Source organism: Anser anser, assembly GCF_964211835.1.
Source record: "Anser anser genome assembly, chromosome: 2".
Classification (NCBI taxonomy): Eukaryota; Metazoa; Chordata; class Aves; order Anseriformes; family Anatidae; genus Anser; species Anser anser.
The window spans coordinates 105,086,553-105,105,040 of record NC_139721.1 but is presented as its reverse complement, the minus strand read 5'-3'; the positions used below and the strand labels follow the sequence as shown (position 1 = coordinate 105,105,040).

General features: G+C 34.9%; 1 protein-coding gene across 20 annotated transcripts in view; it reads right to left on the bottom strand.

The window, feature by feature from the left end:
* Positions 1-18,488, bottom strand: part of CNTNAP2 (contactin associated protein 2) — a 1,168,055-nt gene that overhangs the window by 692,445 nt on the left and 457,122 nt on the right. The window lies entirely within an intron of this gene.

Here is an 18,488-nt window from a genome sequence, read left to right as displayed (position 1 = left end):
TTGACTGTTGATGAACTTGCATCTTTGATTATGAACTACATAAGAAAATTCAACTCATCATTGAAGGAACATTGCAGCAACAGCTGGAATAAGAACTACACTAGCAGTTTTTAACTCAAAACTTTTATTTGATATAGCAGTATGCCTCTGGTATGCTGATATCATTATTCATGTTATAGCAATACATTTCTGCTAAGGCATTAATTTCTTGCCAGTGAACTTTTATAAAAGGCATTCATGCAATGCATGAGCATTTATATTGCATGTCATTTACACTGAGTCTAAATAGGTATATCACTAAACCTGCCTAGGAAATAAGGAGTTATCATTGTACCATTTTACTGTGAATACCAGCACCTTAGAGACTTAAATACTTGTTTTGTTGTTTTGTTTTTTTGTTTGTTTGTTTGTTTGTTTAATAAATACATTTTAAATATTCTGTTCTGCAATGGATGCTTTACGTTCTCATAGTAATTCAGTCCTTATTACTAGGTGTGTTCAGCTGGTATTCATTAGAAAACTGTGGTGTGGGCAATGTTTTTTGTTTGTTTGGTTGGTTTGGTTTTACAATCAAAATTAATGTCTAATATTTGATCTATATTCTATTCCTGAAACTTCTTCAACTCTGGTGGAAATTTTTCTGGGTCATTTCAATATTCTCTAGGTTTCAGCAACTCAGGCGTGATAAACACATCTAAAATTCAACTTGTAGCAAATATTTTACCTGCTCCTAACTTGTATGAATTGGGTAGGGAGAAAATTGGTAGCACGTTATATTCTGTAAATGATAAAAGCTTTCACTCTTGTATGCCAAAATTAGCCTCTAAGTAAACAGTCAGTACTTCACATTGCAAGACCTTACTGCAAAAGATGTGTAGCGGTTGCTTTTGTGAGCTCATGACTTTAGCTGCCATAACTGTAAGAATGTGCCTCTGAAATACAGGTCATGCATATTTAAGGTCATCACTTCATTTAAACATTATTTATAGCTACCGCAGAGCTGATATTTCCAATCACCAGGCACCAGGTTAATGAGCTGAAGACAAAGGGTAAAGTAATGCACTAAGGAGGTACAGCAATCCTCTGAAGAAAGGGTACAAATATGATTAACATGCTAGATAGTAGAGAAAAGAGGATTTACCCAATTAATTTGGAAACAGAGAACTAAACAGATTTTGGTTAATAGCTGCATGTCACTACATTCAAACCCACACTCAAACCTATATTCAGGTTGAACCAAAGGTCTTGGTCCTGATGTTGGTGTAATGGTGTGGAAACAAGCATTTTACCAGATAATACAATGCACCATGGAACAACTGATAGCTCTTCAAACATGCTAACTGTAAAGACATGCAACTAGTTTAAACCCTACAGCACTGATCTCCATTTCAGTAGCACTTGAAATTTGCAGGCTTCTTTCAAACATAACATCATATATAGATCACTCTATAAATGACATAAATGTAGCTGACATTTCAAATACACAGGTCGCTGTTATGGTATCAAAAAGAATTTACAGTTCCTTTTTATAGAATTTAATATTAAAAAGACTTAAACAGTATATTGAACAAAAGAGGAGAAGGAATGAGAAACTAGATTTGGATTTGACTCCCATCACAATCAAGGGCTTTCTGTGTTCCTCTGGGCAGTGTGTTTAAGCCAGTATTTTTGAAAGTAATTATTCAAATAAAACACTTAAGAAATGTGTAGTCTTTAATCTTTCCCCTTTACTAACCTCACTTATACACTAGAGATGAAAATCTTTACATTCCTTGTCTCCTTTGTGTAAGCACTTTAGAACAAAATTGGAATTTCACAAAGCTCATTTGAAACAGAAAAATCTGTGTCTTAGTTGAGCCACTGTAGGTTTCCTGGAAAATAAAAAAAAATCTTCAAATGAATATTCATTTAAAGAAAAAAAAAAATCACTTCTCAATACAAAACACTAATATTATTCCAAACTAGAATACTATTGACAAAGATTAAGTGGATGGATGTTTCTCTCAACAGTGGAAAGAGAGGACAATTTTCAGCTAAACTTTTATGTGTGATAAGAATACTTCAAAAAAAATTTGAATGGGAATCTTTCAGTCAAGGAACACAAATTTGTCAGCCATGGAATATCTGCAAAGACTTATAGAATTAACATTGACAGAGAAGAAGTTGTTACTAGTTTCCTAGTACCAGAAAAACACTTTCCACTGTGTACTGCTTCTACTTTAGATGACCAGGATTTTCCTGGTCACTGTTTTGGATGCATTTGGGCATTCAGAATATGACCAGAAAAAATGGGACTTTAAAGCAGGCATTCGGGTGCCTGCAAAGCTTTCCCTTTCCTAAGAAAACTCTAAAGCAGGTGGTTTCCACTCAGATCAGAGTGGAATTGAATCAGAGTACTGAACTCCTTCAGAAGTTACAAACTCATCTTTTTTTTTTTTTTTTTTTTGCCTGGACTGTTGTATGCTTAACCAGTGTCTGGAAGTATCTGCCACCTATATATGACCCTTCCCCTCTGCTTTCATCTAGCTTTGTAACTTACACTGTAGCTACTTTTAATCTAGACTGGTATTTCCTGTCTTCAGATAGTTTCTGTTTATTGGTTTAATGGTGTGAAAGCAAGCATCTTACCAGATAATACGATGCACCATGGAACAATTGATAGCTCTTTAGAACTACAAAAATGCTAACAGTAAAGACGTGTTTTAAAATGGAGTTTCCAATCACCAGGCACAAGGATTATACATTCTTACTGAATTTAATGGAACATTTAAATGGGGCCAAGACTTCACCTAAAATCTCCAGGTTGGTCTTTCTTAATCGTGAAGTTTCCTGTGAGTCCACAGTAAGTAAAACTATAACCTAAATTTCAGATCAAGAAAGCCACTTTCAGATGTAATTTCCCCATTCTAAATTAAATAACATTTTTCTTTCAGATATTTTGTTTTCTGCTCAAAACTAACCTTAGTGAAACTAATTTTTAAGTGCATGATGAACTGCAGGCTGACCTATACATTGCAAATGAAACAAGGAAGCAAAAAGTATGAAAGTAGAACTTTCATACTTTTCAGTTGACCAAAGTAAGTTCCCATGCAACTTGACACCGAGTATCCACCATAACAAATTATGTTAATAAGTGGTCCAAGTCCTGGCTCTCAATGATGCTACATCTTATCTAGCTGAAAATGTCAAATAAATTAACAAAATCTCTGAAGTATTATGAAACAGAGCAAGCCACTGATACGACTCCTACACAAATCCCATAAACTGTTGTTCTATTTCTAGAGGTCTGGACTGTGCAAAATAAAGGTAAAGTTTCTGAAGTTTACCTGATGCAGTAGAAATCCAGTTTAGAGGTATATGACTACTACAGTCTTTGTATGCCACTAATCTTTTTCTATTTTGAGAGTCCTAGGCCAATCAGTGTTGCATAGGTGGGTTTACTGCATGCATGTAAGCAGGAAGACTGCCAAGGTGTGCATAGAGTTGCACAATCATCAGTTATGGCACTCAATAGTACCTCTCATTAAAATTAAAAACATGGATAAGGGACAAAATATTTTATTTATTAGAAATTAGGCAGTGACAGTCTTTACATAGAAAAACAAAAACAAAAAACAAAAACCTCAACCAACCAAGTTGAGATTAAAAAAAAAAATCCAGAGTTGAGTTAAAAAAAAAAAAGACCTCAACCAACCAAGAAAACCTCACTTTAGATTTCTAGGTGGTTCTAGATGATGTTCTCCACCTGAGAATCTGTTCTCTAGATGATGTTCTCCACCTGACTTTAGGAATGACTAAAATATCAAACTGATCTCTTAACATCCCTAGTAACAGCATGTCTGAACACAAATAGGATGTAGCCCTAAATAACTTATTCTGCCTATGCCTTCAAAAGATGCTTCCAAAAACTATATAAAATGCAAAAGCAGTTCCAATGATGAGATTCCTTTAAGTAGCAATATGCAGATAAATATACTTTCATGTCTGAGTTAAATAGAAAACATCTGCACATTATTTCACTCCTTTTTTTTTCTCCCAGCTCACTAACTCTGATATATAAAAATTCATACTGTAAGCTATTTGCAAGTCATGTCTAGTGTACATGGACGTTAGTAGACTTAGAACTTCACATAAGATTTTTTTGCCAAGTCCATCTCCCCAGCCATGCAGACCTCCAACCTACTTTTCAGCTGCATTTAAAGCAAGCATAATAGTAGACCTGCCCATAGGACCACAACTCTATCATAAGTATATATACCTTGAGTTTTTCTTGTCTTCTAGTTTTTTTTGAGACAGAACAGTACACATTTCAAAAACTGTCTCCACGATGAATAAAATCTTTTTTTTTTCCTTTTTCCTTGAAAAAACAAGTATTCTTGCACAGAGAAAGAAAAGCACACATTATCCAGCAATGGAGAGTTCAGAAAAACAGCAATTACTGGTTTCATACCAGACTTGTAGCACAGACATATTTTCCTCTGGGGGAAAGTGGAATGACTGTGAGTGAAGCTGTTCAAATATCTGTGGAGGGGCTAGAGAGCCAGGCTCCTATATGGTCCATACAGACCATGAAATCACCTCATTATTAAACCTATGCATGTTTCTGAAAAAAATAGATCTACCCTGTGTTAGGGATTTATTATCATGAGTTCTCTTTCTGTAAACCACTCACAATCAAAATAGATGGACAAAGTAAGTGACAGCACACAGCTGAGCTGGTTACATAAAATTCCTTATCATCTGAGTAAAGAGATCCAGCATCAGAAATCACCATTTTTCCACTTCAGTAGAGACAAAAAAGCTTGAATCAGGATAAGGACAATTGGCTTGTGTTTCAAGACCAATCAGTGCATTGCCTGAGCCCTGTTCTTTTAAATACTTTAGAGAGACGAAAGATGACACTGACCTTGCAGTGAGAAGCTCACAATCAAGACACTTGTTCCTTTAAACTAACAGTTTTCATACAGTAATTGTGTTGAGAAATGTACGATACTTAATCTTAAATGAAATAACAAATGAAGACATTTAGATAAGAAAAATCTCTAATGGCCTGAATAAGATCAGTAAATATTAAACTATTATAGAATATTTTTCTTTCAAAAGTCTTGCTTTTGGACACATTAATACCTGTCTCTGCTTTTGTGAAGTGTGCCTAGGATGATTGTAAAGGCAGCCTCTGACTGATACACAAAGTGAATCACATCTTTCACCTTTACAAAACTCTAAAATAGTACATGCTGGCAGTCCTACTATAGGCAGACCCCAGACAGACCCTGTACAAATCCAAGATAGACATTTACCATATGACATTTTATTACATTAAAATATTTCACTGAAATTATTTTTTCTTCCAGACTATCCTAACATCACAAGTTGAATTAACACTGCAATCATTTTAAAGTTTACCTGAGAATGACTCCATTACCTATTCAGAATTTCCATTTGAAAATTAAAAACTTCACAAAATTATGAAAAAATGACCTTGAGAAGATGAATCTGGCTGGAAGTTAGCCCTCTTCCTGACTGACCATTAAAAATAACGTGGTCAGAAGTTCGTAACTGAGTAACAGGCAAAAGCCCCTCGTATGTCTGATTATTACTTCCTAAACCTATGGGGAAAAAGGTTGTTTGCTTCTCTATACATTATTGCAGAGTAAACCCCCCTCAGTTCTGATTTACTATTTGCCATCCAAAAAAATTCAGTGGATCAACACCAAAGAAAAGAAAAAGTTCTCAGGAATACTTGGTCACAAATTCTCAATTTACAGAAGGCAATTCACTCAATTTTCAGTCTGTGGGTTGTGGAGACACATACACAGAAGGCTGGGTATACCGTACACCTTCCCAGAGCTCGTATTTCCAAAGGGGGAAGCTATAAAAGAATTCACCTCCTTGAAGACTGCAATTGAGCAGGCTTAGGGAGCCAAGATTATAGCTGAATTTGGACAGAATCCTACACCAGTATAATTACTCAAACACTGAAAGGTTACATCGTGTATTATGCCCTAGTCATAAGGCAAGCCCGCTCTGTCTGCCACACTCCTTCCGCTGCCACAGGCATTTTGAAAATTATGTCCCTGCTTTAGCAACATAAAAACAAAACACTGCAAACCAACATAAAAGAAACTTAAAACTGAACAGGATTTTTTTTTTTTTTTTAATAAAAGAATCTGAAGGAAAGCAAAGTTTAAAAGCCATTTAAATTACTTCCTTCCAGGTAGTTTTAACATATTTCAGACATAGCAGATTTATATGTTTTATCATTATCCACCTACAGCTCAGAGAAATTGAAGTTATTCAAATTCTATTAATGATCCCCAGGTAGCAGCAGAGTGTTTTTAGCCAGTTTCAAATTTAAAATACCAGTGAGAGACTGTTCAGATTGTCTCACTCAAACAGCAACTTTGTAAGGGACCTTTTCTTGCCAGATTGATGAGATTTAAAATGTTGACTCTGGTCAAATTAAGGGAATCTGATTGCTTTTAAACTTAAAAACAAGATAATCAGGGGTAATTTCACTCTACTAAAATAGATGTGCGTGTGAAGAACTGTTTCTACACAGAATTAGGAAAAAAAAAGGACTGATATTATCTTTGCCTCTTTAAAAAGAAAATGAGCCAATTTAAGATAATTTTAACAACATCTAGCACTGAAGGTCAATTATGCTTGCTTATGCAATTTTTTTTTATTTTTATTTTTATTTTTTCAGGTGTTCAAGTGATCAGGTTTGCTAAGGTTCCCAAGCATGACCTTCATTATCTCAATTCTAATTCCTTTACAATAAATCTGTCACTATTTTAATCAACTTACTGTCACCTGTGCTCTTCTCCTAGTCCTTTCCTAATACTATCAAAAGACAAGACTGATAAACTTTTACTGATCAGATGAAAATATTTATTTTTGAAAATTGCAACTGTAATGTCTTTCCATGGAATGAAATATGTATTACAAATGCATAAAGACTTGTATTTCTGACATCCAACAAACAGGAACAAACAGGATGAAGGCCTTGCCCACTGAGAAGACTCATATCATTTGGGATTCATTTATTTCTACTCGGCAATAATTCATCCATAACTGATTAAAAAAAAAAAAAAAAAGCTATTAAAATTGCAAAAAATTTGCAGAAAACAGGAATAAAAAACAGGAGAAAACAGGAGAAAAATACTTTTTTTTTTTTTTAATTTAAGTGATTTGAACAAGATAAAAGTGAATATCTTAAAGCAGTAATACTAAAATTTTCATGCTACTCTCTGATATTTCTAGAAGTAGTGCAATTTTAGGAAAAAAAAATCTAGAATTGTCCTCTTTCTCCACCAAAGTCCACCAATTGAAAAAAGTTGAAAAACTAAATAAAAAGATTCCATCTTTAACTTAAAGTTCTGAACTAGCATTTTGGCAATCATTCTAATATTGTAAAATCAGGTCTACAGTATACAAATGAAAATCTTGGAAACTAGGAAGGTTTATGAAGGTTTTTTATTTTCAATATACTAGATCAGAAGACTAAAAAGCTCTTCACCTTGAATGTATTTGCTGAATGAATTAGTTATGCCCTTACAGCAATGCTGAGCAATTTAAAAAAATAATAAAACAGTATGTTCTTTTAAAATGCTGAAGTGTGTTGGTACGCAGTAACCTGAAGATTTTAATTTTTTGATCATGTTAACGATTCCTGTAATTTCTAGAAATTCAAAAACACAGGCCCAATAGCAGATTAAAAAAAAAAAGGAAGTAAGGAAAAAAGGAAGGAAAGAAGAGGGAGAGTTGTTATGTAAATAGAAGAAAAAACAGAATAGCTTTAAAGAGAATATTTTAAATATATTTTTTTAAATATCAAATATTGCAAATATAAGATTAAAGAAGTCATTTGGTTTTGTACATAATTGTTTCTGATTTTTCAAGAAACTAAAACAAGACCAATCCTGTATCCATCCTCCTTTCTTTCCCTGACCTTTCTGACATTTGCAGAAATGCATTCTACATTTTATTCTGTCATCTGTGAGACTGGAAATGAAATGCTGCATTTGATCACAAACATCAAGTAGTAACCCAAGCAGAAGATACATAAGCATACATGGTCTGCTGCCCACAGTGATTGAGCTGAGGAAATCTGAGAGTGAAAGCCTGACACAGTACAAAACCACGCTCACATGCACAAAAAAGAGAAAGGTGTCAAACAACAAAGGCAGTTTTGATTCAGATAGCATCTTTATGTTGGTTTTCTTTTCTTTTCCTTTCTTTTCTTTTTCTATATATATTTTTTTTTATAATTTACATAATTTAAATTAAAAAAAAACCCTTAAAACCATAACAATACCAAACAAACCACTAAGCCAGTTCAAGCTGTTGGAATTATAAAATCATTCCGCCCAATCTTGGAGAAAAAGATCAAATGCACAGAAAAAGAATTAAGAAAATGAAAGTCAATTTCCTTACAGTGGGCCTGATGCAAGTCTTGTTGAAATACATGTAAAGACTCCACTATTCTCTGTTTTCATAGCATATCACAATACTTAGAAACATATACTTAGGGTTATAGGAAATATATTATGACAAGTATGAAATGCATAATTTTATTTATTAATTTATTTTTAACCAAAGTATAACTACAGATCTTTAAAGCAAACAGGTAATTATTTTTTAAACTTGGGATATTTTATATAATTAAAAAAATATTTAAAGGGATTGTTTATGAAAAGACCAGTTATATCTCTGAATTCATTTGGTTCCCATTTCATTTTCATTTGACAGTAAAGCTAGTGTTTCTCATCAACCTGTTACTGCATGCCTCCTACTGGAAATACAGACGATTGGTTTCACCTGTCATCTGCTGATCAACAACTACTGCTGGTGTGAGATATCAGTTAAAGAAGCTGTAAAATTGCTACAAACCATTCCTATTATTTTTTTTCCTTTATTTTAAGGAATCTTTTTGAAAGAGAAACTTCTCAGTTTTGCACCAGTCTCTCCTACCATCTGCTTTTGGAAACACATAAATGCTACACTTACTCTCATGTCTGGACCACACCACGTGAGTTCAAACAGTTCAAGATATCTTCTGTGACTTTGTATGTGGTAAGTTACTTATTTGCATTACATTATTAATACTTCAGACTTCTGAAGTCTTTGCAAGTATATGTTTTAATAAAAAAAAAGTATTTTAAAGTTATTGAAACTAGTCTTATTCCTTTTAAGTTATAAAGCTGAATTTCCTAAGCAAGCCTAATTGTAGAAAACAAAGATGAATGTAACTTAGATTTGAAGATTTGGAAATCCCTTAAAAATCACACAAAATTTCTTTTATCATGTTAAAAAAAAAAAAATCCTGATCGAGTACTAAATATTGAATGATAGGTAGTTTTCATGTTTGGAGCATTGAAAGCTATCAGCTGAAACTGAGCGATTTGAGGATAAAAGATATTATACCAGCAGGAGAAGAAATAGTATTGAAGGATATTGTTAAAAAAAGGTCTTTTTACAAAGGATCAACCCAGTGGCTTTAAATGTCAGACTGTGAAGTTAGTTCACTACTGTCTTTTACCAAACTTAGTATTAGATTTGAAGAAATTGAGTGCAAAACGTTGAATGAGACCCTTATACAGCAAAGAATGGCACATCTTGCAGATGCTGAATGCTGGAAAACCCTTTCAAGACTAAATGAAATAATGGGGAGCTCAGTACCTGTGGAGCACTTGGATATGATAAACGCCATTAAAATTCTACTGTTTATTAAGTAGTTTGGCAATATTACCAATGTATTTGTCTATCACAGGTTGTATCTGTAAACTTGCATGTGTGAATACGGTAAGGCCAACATACATAAGTAAGTTATATTTAATATACAAAACTATCAGATGACAATTTGTGACTACTACTGAGGAAAGCATGTGTTAATATATAAGGATGACTACTTTTTTTTTTTTTTAACATTTCACAGTCCATAGCAAACTGCTTTTTGTAAACATATACTGAAATCACAGAAGTAATCTGTCTGCACAAAATGTTTCCCAAAGGTATATGACCTATTAAAATGGAGACGGATTAAAGGCAGGAGAACACCTGAACTGTGATAGAGTTTGTGCAGACTTTGTTAGTTATTTCAATATCATTTATTCAGGTTAAAATAGAGGAAGATATCATTTAGTAATTACGAGAACAACTTGTTTCCACAGTTACAAAACAAATTCTTTTTTTTTTTTTGTTTATATCCATGAAAAACTATGAAAATTAGAAAACTCTGAAAGCTAGATCCAATATTACTCTCTTTGTAAAAGAATATATAAGAAATTGTCTGGATATTGTAGGCTAGATCCTCTAACAGCCTGTGTGTGAATACACAGTAACAAGATTTGCACTCTGTTACCAGTAGCACCTTTCTGAGGTGCAAACATTTCTCATAGGTTTGCATGTAGGAGGAAATGTTGATGAGATTAAACAGCCCACTAGTTTGGTCAGGCCAATTTGTGGCAGCAGTAGAATGCTCTGCTATTGCAGCTCCCTTTTAAAAATGGGAGCATCAGTGCAAAAAAAAAAAAAACAGCAGATTGCACACAATTTTGCTTTTTTGTCTGCCTCAGGTGCCCAGCAAACATCCATCATGACAGCATAGTAATATATCTTGTACTGAGCTGTGACTTACTGCTTTTTAATAGTACAGACTTTTAAAACTGCCTTTTATGATTGGTTTTGCTTTGTTGTTTTAATTATCGGCAACTTAACTGAAATGTTCTTTCAAAGTTGGACAGCTCAGAAAAGCACCTGAGATCTCTGAGGTGGGACTTGTTCAGGACAGCTCAGAAAAGCACCTGAGATCTCTGAGGTGGGACTTGTTCAGAAACTCACAAGAAAGAAGGCAATGCTGTTTTTTATAGATTTGCATGAGTTTTAACAACACTATAGTTCAATGCTGTTTTTTATAGATTTGCATGAGTTTTAACAACACTATAGTTCATAAATGCTATGCTTATCATCAATTCTAGTGAAAAACAGCATATACAACTGTTTGTATTCTTGGCAATTGTATACCAAATAATTGTATTTAGCAGAGAAAGGAGACTGTACAGGAATGCTCACACAATGATATATAATAAAAGTGACTAAACGATCAAATTGCTTATTTCACACGTATAAATATTTTATATTTCCACCCAAGTAATGGTTAGGATACTTTGATGCTTTGTTTTCTCTCAAGTCTTGGCAACTTGTGCAAACTCCTGCCACATTCTAGCAAAGTTGAAAGTGACAGGAGCCATGGATTAATCATAAATGAAGAGTGCTGAGCTACCAACAGGCTCTCTTGAGCACAGTATTTGTTACAGATGATCCAATAAAGGCAAAATAAGCTGAGAGGAAAAGCTGTTTGAGCTGAAAAAAATGTGAATTGTGTATGGCATTTTTAGGCAAATATTAGAAGGAATTGTAGAAAGCATTTCTGCTGGTTAGTTTTTCTCCCCAGTAAGTGCAGTTCATAAATATACTCAAAGTAGCCTAATATGCCTAGCTGGAAAAGTGTTCAGTGCCTGTCCCTGTAGTAACTCAAACACCTCTGTCCTAATTGTTTCTTCTATCATTCTGTAGGCAGCTCTGCCCAGAAAATGCAGTGTAAAGAACATCTTGTGGAACAACGAGTATGCAACACCTACTGTGGGAAGTTCTTCGCAGAGCTATTTAGAGACCTTATAGAAATGCTCTGTAACCCATGTTTTTTGGTACCTTTGCACTACTTTGTAACACATAGCAGACTTCCAAACTGTGCTATTAACAACTCACAGCCCACTTAAAAGAGATTTAGTGTTCCTCCAAACTTTTTTGGTGTTTTAAAATAGCAAAAATGACCCGTCCACAGATGGTCCTGATGACCCACAAGAGGCTGGGCCAGAGGAAGCCATAACCTATAAAATGCTAGAATTCACCAGGGCTGTGAGTTACTAAAATGAAACATTTCTTCAATATTTGTGATCTGAGATTGATTATACTGCTTTCTTCAAGCCCAGATTATAAAGTGTTTTTTTAATAAACAAACAAACAACTCATAATAGTATTCTTTCCACAACAAGTGCAAACATTATTTAAACTATATTCAAATAATTTCAACCACATTTTATGAAGAATTATTCAATATGCAATGTTCAAATGCCTCTTATTAATCATGTTAATGGGCATGAAGGAGGAGGGGGTGTTTTAAATAGGACACTTCGTTCAAATTACATAACAAATTCCAGAAAAGAGGGCTTAATTATTTGAGGAAAAGTGCCTGAGGACAGTACATTTTCACAGAATTTTGGTGTATTAAAATACACTACGTTACTGAAATACAAATCAAACATACTTTCTAATAATCACAAATGGAAAAAAAATAATATATATATATATATATATAGTCTGTAGGAATAACTGTAGGACTATGAGTCAAGAACACAAATTCAAATTCAACAAATTCTTTTTCTAGGGTCAAACCAGTTAACCCCTCTGGCTTTGCCTGTATTAATAAATTAAGGCATGCTAATAAATCTCACATGGAATGGGAACTTGGTCATTACATAATATTAAATTAGACAAATTTTATTTATGGTTAGTATTGTTGCTGGCAGAGCTTTGGATGATGGCAGCTGGCCATGTTTCAAACAATGGACATGGTTTGGATCTGGTGTGGGTCAGAGGCCATTCCCAACAGGTAGCTTGTGTAGCTGGTGTACTTCAGCAGGTAGGAGAGTATGGTGGTGTGGACAACTGGATGCTTGAGTCCAGCTAGCCCCAGTGCTTAGAGAACAGTCTCAGAAACATTTGGTTTAGTTGTAGTAAACACCTCCTCTGTATTCTAATTTCCTGCTTGTGAAATCAGGATGTTAAAGCTGTGTAGCTGATTGAGGAGCTAATCTTTGCATAGTTTTTTGAAGTTGGACAGAGATCTGAAAGTGGTAAGACTCCAGTGGGCAAATAGAAAGAATAAAGATGAAGAACAGAAGGTTGAAGAACTGCCCGTTGCATCTAAAACAAATGTGTTCTGGGATTTTCACAAGGATCGCTCAAAAAAAAAAATTCAAATGGATGATAAATTGAGGAAGAATTATTTACTTTATGTGCAAATGAAGGAAATATTTCTACATGATTTTTTTTCTTGTCTGCTTGATCTTACACATTATAATATTTTATATTATTTCACATGTATTGTACCATCTACCAAGTTAAAAAGACCGTACTTCTAAAATGGCAAAAATCAGGCTTGTAAGACTGTGCAATGAGTTTTATGAAACTCATTTGGTATCCCCTGTACTTCAATCTGAAGTGTTTTTTCTTGATTAAAAACAAACAAACAAGAGAGAGAGAAAGAAACACTGAAGCTAGATGACCAAAAAAGCTTGAGTATAAAATTGGATCAATATCTTAGTTCACGTTACTGTCATACTAAATAAACGTGAATATAAATTAAAAAAGAAAGTCCATGAAAACCCTGCTATTACTCTAATAAACCTACAAAAGTAATTACATGAACACTTAGGTATAATTCTGTAGGCCTGATATTGGGGACTGAACTTAAAGTAGAAAAATAGAAAATATTAAAATGGCATAGCACAATAGTACTATTGCTTACTAACATGTAAACATGGTAGAAAAATTTAGAAAGTGTCCATTGAAAAATACACTTATTTTAATGAGACAGAAGTGTTATGTCCAGGTAAAAATATATATTTTGTTAGGCACAGTGGTAAGGGAAGGCTCTTTCCCTTCCTGTGTTACAAAACCAAAATTAAATATAATATCTACAATGAACTATGACACCACTGTTTCAGATTTTTTTTTTTTGTTACAGACCATATCTTTGGGGTTTGTCTATAATCCTAAGTGATATCCCCTTCCTCATGTGCAATGAATTTTCAGAACAGATTGTTCAAGTCTTTAAGGGAAGCTTTTTTTATATGCTGGGATTCTGAGTCTTCATTTACACAGCAAGCATGTTTCAACTTTTGTCTTAACAGTTGCTACTCTTCAGGATTCATAGTACGGAAAAAAAAAAAAAAGAGCTTACACAAATCACTCAGTGGGGAAGCTTCACTGGTCTATACCTTGGTGCTTTATTTTATTGTGGAACAACCAAGTTATGGTCAGACTGTATCACCCCATAATTATCCCAGGAAATATACGCGTGTGTAAGTTTTATCACAATCCTCAGTGTTAATTCAAAGTCTTCAATGGAATAAATACTAATTACATTACATTTGCTAAAGCGTGGAAAAAAAAATCCAGACATTTAAAATGTTAACTAAAAAAGAAACCCAGACCATAGTTACATTAATTTTGCAAGACATGAGGTTAGTACTACATGGTAAAGCACCTGACACTGGAAAGTCATCAATTTCACTTTCAAAGACGCACTAGACTACTATAAGACCCACTGCTATGAATTTTATACTAAGTAACTGTTTCATCACTGTTTTTCAAAATAATGTGCATAGGTATTGGATGTGAAAATTCCATTAAATTGTTTTAAAGATAATACAAATGGTATTTTAGCTTTTAATTTGACAGAGTTCTGTATCGGTCTTAGTTATCTAGTACCAAATGCAATTGTTTAAAGATCAGAATTACTTTTCTAAGGAAAATTCAACAACTAAATTCAGTTTCGAACAATCACAATGAAAAACAATTTCCTGGAAGCCTTTTTTTTTTTAAATCTATTTTGTATCTTGAAAAGAAAGTCCAGTTTTGACAACATTTAAATGTTTACTCTTAGGTCAACACTTTTGTCTATTACATTTTTATTCAGTACACATCTTTCTACATTTAATCCAATTTTTAGATTAAAAACATAAACAGTTAATTCTGTTAAAATTCTCTGTGTTCTTTTTCATTTTATTAAAAAACATGTTATTGAAATTGAAAGAATCACACTTTCAACAAAAATATTAGTATTTGAAACCTTTCCATTGGATATTTTTTAACACTCATTTTATATTTTAATGTTTTTCCTAAAGGCAAATAAATGAGGGTGGCTAGACAAGAAATAATTATTGCTTAGCAATTGGACCTGCATCAAATACAGTTTTACACAAGTATAATGGCACTAAATCACTCTCTATTTAAACAGGTTGGAATAAAGTGGAATGCTTATGGGTACGTGTTCCTTTACTCACTTATCATGTCAGGTGACAAAGAAGTGTATGTGTCACTGTAATACCTCAGAAGCTTTTTTTTCATTTTTTCAAGCAGAATTAAGACTGAAGCCATTGAAGCAGTACAAGATGGGAGAAAATTGAATTTTGTGCACTGGAATAATGCATGTGGTTTTAAGTGTGACAATCAAAGCTGTAAAGTGAAAGGCAGGAACCATAAAATCTTGATTAGATTAAAAGAAATACAAAAGAAGTGAAAAGCCTTTATAATTTAGATTTTCTGTACAAAAGATCAAAGAATACCAAAACCAGCATCTGCTCAAATCTCAAGAGATGGTGATTTAAGCAATCTTGAGATAAACTGAATTAAACCTTTGACTATCAGAAGCAAGATTTGACCCACAGGTGTTAAAACCACCAGATACTCTCATTGTACTCTCATACAGTAGAGATATTACAGTTCCTAAATAAAATGAATAATATGATCCCTGATCGTACTTGCAAAGGCAAAAACAGCTGCCTCAGATAAAGTTGTTTTATATTGAAGGGAAGTCAGAGGATGACAAATGCATATTTTGTTCCCAAATATGGTATTTAATATCCAGTCTTAAAGACCCTTAAAAGCTGTTCCAGTTGTTATCAGTGGCTCAGGAAGAATCAGTAGCTTTCCTGAGTCCTTGAAATCCCAGAAAATCTGCCAAGAACAATCAGCACTGCTTCATCAAGGGCAAATCATGCCTGACCAATCTGGTGGCCTTCAACAATGGAGTGACTGCATCAGTTGACCAGACCGACCAATGTCATCTACCTGGACTTCTGTAAGGCCTTTGACACAGTCCCACATGACATCCTGGTCTCCAAATTGGAGAGAGATGGATTTGATGGATAGACCATCCAGTGGATATGGAGTTGGCTTGAAGGCTGCACCCAGAGAATTGGGGTCAATGTCTCTATGTCCAGGTGGAGGCCACTGATGAGTGGTATCCCTCAGGGGTTTGTCCTGAGACCATTAATGTTTAATATCTTTATCAGTGACATAGACAGTGGGATCGAGCACACCCTCAGCAAGTTTGCAGATGACACCAAGCTGAGTGTTGTGGTCGATACACCAGAAGGAAGGGATGCCATCCAAAGGGACCTGGACAGGCTGGAGAAGTGCGTCCACATGAACCTAATAAGGTTCAACAAGTCGAAGTGCAAGGTGCTGCACCTGGGTCGGGGCAATTCCAGACATGAGTACAGGCTGGGAGAAGAGAACAGTGAGAGCACCCCTGTAGAGAAGAACTTGGGGGTTCTGGTGGATGAAAGGTTCGACATGAGCCAGCAATGTGTACTTGGAGCCTAGAAGGTGAACTGCATCCTGTGCTGCATCAAAAGAAGAGTGGCCAGCAGGTTGAGGGAGATGATTGTCCTCTTCTGCTCTGCCCTTGTGAGGCCCCAGCTGGAGTATTGCACACAGGTCTGGGGCCCCCAACACAAGAAGAATGTTGATCTGTTAGAGTGGGTCCAGAGGAGGGCTGTGAAGATCATCAAGAGACTGGAGAACCTTTCCTATGAAGAAAGGCTGAGAGAGCTGGGGACATTCAACCTGGAGAAAAGTCGGCTCCAGGATGACCTCATTGTAGCTTTTCAATACTTGAAAGGAGCTTATAAAAAAAGATGGAGAGCAAATTCTTGCTCAGGCGGATAATGACAGGACAAGGGGGAATGGTCTTAAACTAAAAAAGGATAGATTTAGACTAGACATTAGGAGGAAATTCTTCACTGTAAGGGTAGTGAGGCACTGGAACAGCTTGCCCAGAGAAGTTGTGGATGCCCCATCCCTGGAGGTGTTCAAGGCCAGGATGGATGAGGCCCTGGGAGACCTGAGCTACTGGGTGGCATTCCTGTCCATGGCAGAGGAGTTGGAACTAGATGATCTTTAAGGTCCCTTCCAACCCGAGCCACTATATGACTCTCTGATTCTGAGCCATAACAGAAGTGTGTACCAATTGGACCTTACCATTACCAGTTGAATAATAATAAGTTTTTAATAATTTTATTTTTTATACATATATATGTATATAGTTTATATATATTTATTATCACTTTATAAATACATACATACATATATATATATATATATATATATCCCAAATTTCCTTAAACATGGGGGGAAAAAGGCAGAAGGGATGGCTGTGCTGATGAGAAATTCCCCTCAGGAATTCATGCTACTTTGAAAAGATAAAAAACTGTACATATCCATGTTGGAAATAACTGAGCAGTGATATATAGTGTAAAGACTAGGAATTCAAATATAGCATTAACAAATATAACACGATTTTCAAATTTGAGCATTAATGACTTTATACTTTAATCTGTATTTCAGTGCCCTACAGGCTCAGATTCTATGGCATTTTGTTCACCTGCAGGCTGTAATAAGCAAATAAGATTTTAGGACATTGAATATCTACTGAGAAAAGCTACTCAAAGCTGTAGTTCAGCCAACAGTCTAATACATGATATCTTAATCAAAAATAAAATTTTGGAATGCTCATTTTGCTGCTTTCAAGTTGCAGGATAACAGCAATTTCACTCCTGTACGTTTGTAATGTTTTAATTTACTCCTCTTCAAGGGCCAACTGAAACAAATACATCTAACGGATAATGTTGAAAGGAATAATGTTCAGGATCTTTTAGAAACACTTTTTCTTGCTATCTTCATCTATTCCGTAGAACTTACTCTTCTCACAAATTATATATATATATATATTTTTTTTTCAACAGACTGCTTTTGAGAGAGTATTGCACTTAAAGAACAACCATACCAATGTAGTAATTAACTCCTTGACAAAAAGAATAAGGAACAATCTATTCATCCCTCATCATGCAGATTTATTTATTTATTTATTTTATTCACTAAATTGTTGTTGTGGTTTAACCCGGCTGGCAGCTAAACACCACACAGCCGTTCGCTCACCCTCCCCCCTCCCTCTCTGGGATGGGGGAGAGAAACGGGAAAGTGAAGCCTGTGAGTTGAGATAAAGACAGTTTATTAAGACAGGAAAATAATAATAACAATAATAATAATAATAGTGATAATGATAATAGTATTAACAATAATAATGTGTAAGAAAACAAGTGATGCACAATGCAATTGCTCACCACCCGCTGACCGATGCCCAGCCTATTCCCGAGCAGCCGGCCCCCCACCCCGGCCAGCCACCCCTATATATTGTTTAGCATGACGTCAGATGGTATGGAATACCCCTTTGGCCAGTTTGGGTCAGCTGTCCTGGGTCTGTCCCCTCCCAGCTCCTGCTGCACCCCCAGCCTGCTCGCTGGCAGGACAGAGCAAGAAGCCGAAAAGTCCTTGGCCTGGTGTAAACACTGCTC